We start from the raw sequence: 6,578 nt of genomic DNA, 5'->3' as shown, positions 1-6,578 counted from the left end.
TGAAGCCTGAATACCCCACTCAGACACATTATACTGACTCCGAGCCGACCAGTCCTTGTTGTACCCATTAATGCCGAGCGCCAGACAGGGACCAACAAGTACCATATTTTAACGTATTTTGGTATGACACGGTCAGGATCAACCATCGCGGACCTTCCGCCTCGGGCGGACGCTCCTAACCACTACACCACGGAGGCGGATCTACTAACCTGGTACTGATGAGTCAATCTGAACAACTGGTTCACGGTTCACTGACTGCCATGGAGACATGCTCTTCCATGGGGCAGGGTATGAATGATTTATTCTCGATTTATACTGGCTGGGTGTACATCTGTGCACTGGGCATACATGGTAATTCGCTCAAGGACACATAAACCAATCAGAGATGGACATTCTTACATGAGGTAGGATAAATAGTAGTGTGACAGTTTACTGTTTTAAACCACAGTTATGAACTGTTTCATGAGCTGTTTTATGAAACAGCATCTGGTTACAATGGACAATGGGTGTAACAATAGCTGTTGTTTATTGATCATTGTATTTCAATTCCAGTATTGATGGAATACAGGTACATGATCATCTTTCTTTGTTTTGCAGGAAGCCAAGACACAGATCGGACCACTTGAGGTATCGCTTTGTCTGTAATAATAACAATGATCATAATGATACAAATATGATTCAGAATAAGGAAAAACATGGCAAATGCCCTGCTTGAATCAAAATTTGCAAGTTGTCTGATTCCCCATTGTTCTTGGTGCCCAAGGTTTGGGAACCTCCCAACATCTTGACTGACATTGAGAGATTACATGGTTTTGCTGCAAGGAACACAGCCTTTCTGACACTCTGGGTAATGCAGAAGTCTGCAATGTTGAGCAGCCTAAACATTCTCCTCGAAAGTTCTTAGTGGGTTGGATTGTTCAGCTGTTTCTTGGAGAAGTCCCGGGCGCCAGTTGTTCAGCAAAGTTTGTAAGCTTTGCTGCGCTTCACGCTTTACGCCTCGCTTTCCTGGTGCAACGGACTGCTGTGTGAGCTTCTCATTCAATATGGCGTCATTCAATATAAACACATCACCGATACTAGCCACACTTTTGGCACACGGCTGCAGAAGATATTCCATGCAATGATTTTGAATTGTATCGCGCACATTAAACACTTGTCCCTATTGGTCACAGAAGAGCAGACAAGTTTTCTCTGTTACCTTGCAGAATGACATGCCGTGGACGCCATTTTGAATGTCGCTTACGCAGGAAGCACCTCTCTCAGTCGCTGCAGACGGGCGCTTCGCGTGCATGCAGCGTTAGCTGTTCAGCCAATAGAAGCGCATGCTTCGCACTGCATCGACGGCTAAACAACTTCTGTTTATGGCCATGAGCTGATGATGAGTCTAACCACCACCCTGAACGTTCCGGGGGTCACTTTTGAACCCTCTTTGCTGCATATTATTATTTGAATCTGTAAATAATAATACAGTGTAATAAATTGCTATTGAACGCTTTGTTTAACTGTACTGACACTGGCTGACAGGAGCAGATTGACTGGGGAGAAGATGAAACTGTGGCACCAAAGGAAGCAGATTGAGCCAGCCGCAGGAGAAGATGAAACTGGTGGCTACCAAAGCCATCTCAAGCTTGACTAGAGCCAAGGCCGAGGTAAAGTTTAGCTAAACACCATAGCCATCTCCTCCTGACCGATGTTCCTAGCTTGAATCCTTTGTTTATGTTCCGGCTTGAATCCTTTGGTGATGTATCTATGAGTCTTGACACCACACCCATTCTGATAGATTTCACCAGAGTTGTAAACATCTGACACCTGCATCATTCTGCTTAAACTGTATCATTGGAGTACTGTAGAACCAAACTCACTCTTTGTAGGATCTGCCTTTAAAATTGTACGCTAAAATGTGCATATTGGTTTATGCCTAAAAAAATGAAAAAACATTGAAGTCAAATCGAAACAGGTCTGACAGGATAAAATAGCAGATAAGGTGGGATATGAGGGGTGGTGCTACAATAGTAGATAAGGTGAGATGGGGATTCTTGTTGCACTCTGGGAGGCAAGGTGCTACAACATGGTGAGCTGTATGTCAAGGTTGCTGTGTTTACAGATTGACTGTGTGAAGTCGGAGGCCAAACAAGTGAAGGACGTCAACGGTGAAATCAAGCTGTGAGTACACTTATATAGATGTATAAGGATTCTCTCCTTACTTCTAGAGGTGGTACAGTTATATCGGTGTATTGGATTCTCTCCTTAGTTCTACAAATATATAGGTGTGTAAGGATTCTCTCCTTACTTCTTACCCGTGAAAGTCCGGGTTAGAATGAACCTTCAGTAACCCATGTTTGTTGTAAGAGGCTAATTAACGGGTTTGGGTGGTCAGGCTCGCTGACTTGGTTGAAATATGTCATCGGTTCCCCGCTTGCCCAGATAGATGCTCATGCTGTTGATCACTGGATTGTCTGGTCCAGACTCGATTATTTACAGACCGCCATATAGCTGGAATATTGCTGAACTCACTCACTCACTCTCCTTACTTCTAGAGGTGTTAGTTATATAGGTGTAAAGGATTTTCTCCTTTCTTCTGACCGCCTCGCGGGTGTAGTGGTTAGAGCGTCCGCCTCCGCGGTGTAGTGGTTAGAGCGCTCGATCCCCATCCGCCATACCAAAAAGACGCAAAATATGGTACTTGTTGGTCCCTGCCTGGCTTTCGCATTAAAGGGTACAACAAGGACTGGTCGGCTCGAAGTCAGTATAATGTGTCTGAGTGGGGTATTCATGCTTCACTGCGGCATGGTATCTCAGTGGGCTAGCACTATAAAACCAGCTTAAGTCTGGGCTAGTACAAGCAGCCGCATACACATACACACGCATGCACGCCGTCATATGAGCTTAAATATTCTCAAGCATGACGTTAAACCCCATTTCACCTCACCTCACCTCTCCTTTCTTTTTAGAAGTGTTAGTTATAAGTGTGTATAAGGATTCTATCCTTACATCTGAGGTGTTAGTTATATAGGTGTATAAGTATTCTCTCCTTACATCTAGAGGTGTTGCCGCCATATAGCTGGAATATTGCTGAGTGCGGTGTAAATCTAAACTCACTCTCACTCTAGAGGTGTTAGTTATATAGGTGTATAAGGATTCCCTCCTTCTATTATGCCCCTCACCAATATTCCAGCTATATGGCGCAGTCTGTAAATAATTGAATCTGGACCAAACAATCCAGTGATCAGCATGAGCGTTGATCTGAGGATTTGTGATACAATGACATGTGTCAACCAAGTAAGAGAGCCTGACCATCCGATCCCATTAGTCACCTCTTACAACAAGCATGGGTTACTGAAGATCAGTTCTAACCAGAATCTTCATGGGTTGTATTGTATTGTATTGTATTGTATTGTATGTTACAAGGATTGGCAAATGGAAGAATGATATCATGGGCCTTGAATCAGGATGCAATTCTGTATCTCCGTACTGTTAGTACTTGTAACTGCTATGTGTACAGTACCTACAGACAGGAGAGAGTGAATACAGCGTGGGAGGCAGCGTGGTCAGAGAGACAAGTTTATTGTTTCTCCTGTGTCTTCAGGTACAACCAGTCTATGAAGGCAGACAGACTAGAAGAGCGTCAGGAACGGATGTCGACCATCACTACGAAGGAGACAAGTGTGAACCAGGAGCGTGAGGAGATCACGGAGAATGTCAACAAGCTCAGCAAGGACCTGGCCACTCAGCAGGTGAGTTCAGTACAGACGTCATACAGCTTCTGGCATCAGGTCAGTTAAGTACAAAGGTTGTATGACCTGACGCCAGGTGAACTCTGTACAGAAGTTGTATGACCCGACATCAGGCTTAACTTTGTACAGAAGTTGTATGACCTGACGCCAGATGAACTCTGTGCAGAAGTTGTATGACCCGACATCAGGCTAAACTGTACAGAAGTTGTATGACCTGACGTCAGATGACTCTGTACAGAAGTTGTATGACCTGACGTCAGATGAACTCTGTGCAGAAGTTGTATGACCTGACATCAGGCAAATTCTGTACAGAAGTTGTATGACCTGACGTCAGATGACTCTTTTGCAGAAGTTGTATGACCCGACATTAGGCGAACTCTGTACAGAAGTTGTATGACCTGACGTCAGATGAACTCTGTACAGAAGTTGTATGACCCGACATCAGGCGAAACTCTGTACAGAAGTTGTATGACCTGACGTCAGATGAACTCTGTGCAGAAGTTGTATGACCCGACATCAGGCTTAACTCTGTACAGAAGTTGTATGACCTGGCGTCAGATGAACTCTGTACAGAAGTTGTATGACCCGACATCAGGCGAGTTCTGTACAGAAGTTGTATGACCTGACGTCAGATGAACTCTGTGCAGAAGTTGTATGACCCGACATCAGGCTTAACTCTGTGCAGAAGTTGTATGACCTGACGCCAGGCTTAACTCTGTACAGAAGTTATACAGCTTCTCACATCAGAATGGAGTCAAGATTGATTTTACTGAATCCCTGGAGCCATTTAGGTAATGTTTGTCCTCGAGTTTAGCATACACCGCCTTCATTCCCTTTTCTCTCTCAGCAGAGTTGTTTCTGTTGTACTGCAAAACATGTCGTAGTTGCCCACAGCATGTCCTTGAGGTGATACTCTGGTGGTAGGTCTTAAGAGAGTCCAAGTGCAGACTTGGTGAAGAATGACCTAATAAACAAATAAGCTGCAGCAAGTGCAGGATAAATATTCCTGCCTCTTCTCAGATCCGAGAGCTGGAGTTGATGGACAACCTTCAGCTACGGCAGAAGCAGAAGGAGGTGGGCAGTCTGGAGCGTGAGATCAAGGCCCTGCAAGACCAGATGGGAGACTTTGACACTGCCAACCTGGAGAGAGAGAGAGGAAGTTGCTGCAGAAGGCAGATGAGATGCAGAAAGAGGTAGGGCACAAGTGATATATTTCTGTTCTTGAGCATAACACACACTTGTGTTTAACACATCCTTCCTTGGAGGTGAAGGTCAAGTAGTCTTAGATCATTCCAATTTTATCAGTTGTGTATTTTCTGTCATGAGCAATGTGCATGGAGCAATGGGGCTGAAAATTGCACATACCTAATCCCACCACTTGTCATGGTTCAGATCTGATTTTCAATATGGCTGCTATGGCAACTAATAATATGCCTTGAAATTCATACTAGTCTGCAAATCCAAGACTAAGCGACCGCTCATAATTTATGGCTAGGGAGGGTGATGATGATTTTACTGGGAGAAGCATGTACAATGTGACTGCCCCCCTAAAATTAATGTACAAAGTAAGTTACCCCACTGCATGTGATGTACAAAAATCAATTTACACCCCCTTCCTCCTTCCCATATTTTTTTTACTCATAACTTTAAAATATTTTAGGTACAAAATTGAGGACCTCCCTAGTACATGTGTACAAAAATTGATGACCCTCTACCTCCCTAGAACAAAATGGAGTAAACCCCCCTAAAAATCCTCATCACCCCCAAGCCATAAATTATGATGAAATCGGTCCCTAATTGCTGAACAATTTTGCAGAAAGTTAGAACTGAATTAAAGGCACTATTTCACACCACACTTCTCTTATAATAAATAATGTGTTTCCTTTAATGATACTAACTCTGAATTCTTGGGAAGCTACCATATAATTTATTCCCCCAAAAATGATTTAATTAAAAGTTTGAATGAATTAATGCAATGTTGCATTAAATCGACTCTTGTGCCCTCTCGCCCAAAGCATTATTTCAAGCTTAACTCCACGGTTTATGTCTCTTGGAGCACTCTTTACTTAATATCACATAAACCTGTAGAGACAGTACTCAGTCCTAGACAAAATGACGCTTCATGTCTGGTGCAAAAACATATGCACAGCTTGTGATTGAAATTAGTTTGGAAAACACCCGACAAGACCGAAAGTGCGAGCTTTTTTGGAGCAATTGTTTATGTTCCATATATGGCAAGTGTTTTCTGTTTGGAAGCTGTTCGCCCTCAAGTTTCAATTATTGATTTCAAACAGGTCATAAGGGATAACAGTCTTTAGCCGGATCAGTAGGGAAGCTAAAGTGGATATGCCCCAGTATACAATATTTTTCTTATCCTGACTCATGTTTATTTGCTTGTCTTCTTCTTCTGGCCGAACCTAGTGGAACACTTGTATCTCCCAATTGAAAGCCCCTTCAATAAAAATCACTCATTAGTACTCACCCCGAAGTTATCTCCCTTTCCGTAGAAGCTTGGCGGGAAGGAGGAAATACACCCAAGCCCATGTGCCTCACTCTTCTCCTCCTTAGCCAGTGAGGCTGGACGTGAGAGAGCACCTGTGTCTCCCAACACATATATCCTTTATTTAAATCTAGTTTAGTTCCTCTTATAACGCTAGTATAGAGGTAGTACTAGTATATTTATTCAATTTGCATTGATTATTAATTGTGTTTCTGCTGTTTATTCACGCTTTGGCATTGATTGTTCAGTAGGCTACATTAATGAAAATTTGCACAGATTGTAAACTACGTTACTCTGATACCGATCCTCATTTAAAATGCCCTAGTTGCATTACTCCATGTTCC

At 43.1% G+C, this 6,578-nt stretch overlaps 2 long non-coding RNA genes across 2 annotated transcripts; one reads left to right on the top strand and one right to left on the bottom strand.

Annotated features, from left to right (window-relative positions):
• The first annotated feature begins 1,635 nt into the window (after window positions 1-1,635).
• LOC124280744 lies at window positions 1,636-4,829 on the top strand. The gene is made up of 4 exons (XR_006899762.1): window positions 1,636-1,649; window positions 2,105-2,163; window positions 3,587-3,734; window positions 4,755-4,829. It is a non-coding gene; the product is annotated as an uncharacterized LOC124280744 (long non-coding RNA).
• Window positions 4,830-5,252: 423 nt separating this feature from the next.
• On the bottom strand, window positions 5,253-5,810 carry LOC124280743. Its single transcript, XR_006899761.1, has 3 exons — window positions 5,801-5,810; window positions 5,443-5,445; window positions 5,253-5,312 (listed from the first exon to the last, which is right to left on the bottom strand). It is a non-coding gene; the product is annotated as an uncharacterized LOC124280743 (long non-coding RNA).
• Window positions 5,811-6,578: the final 768 nt, after the last annotated feature.

Source organism: Haliotis rubra, unplaced genomic scaffold (genome assembly GCF_003918875.1).
Source record: "Haliotis rubra isolate DU_JTF1 unplaced genomic scaffold, ASM391887v1 Scf2729, whole genome shotgun sequence".
Taxonomy (NCBI): Eukaryota; Metazoa; Mollusca; class Gastropoda; order Lepetellida; family Haliotidae; genus Haliotis; species Haliotis rubra.
This window is presented reverse-complemented; position numbering and strand designations above follow the sequence as displayed.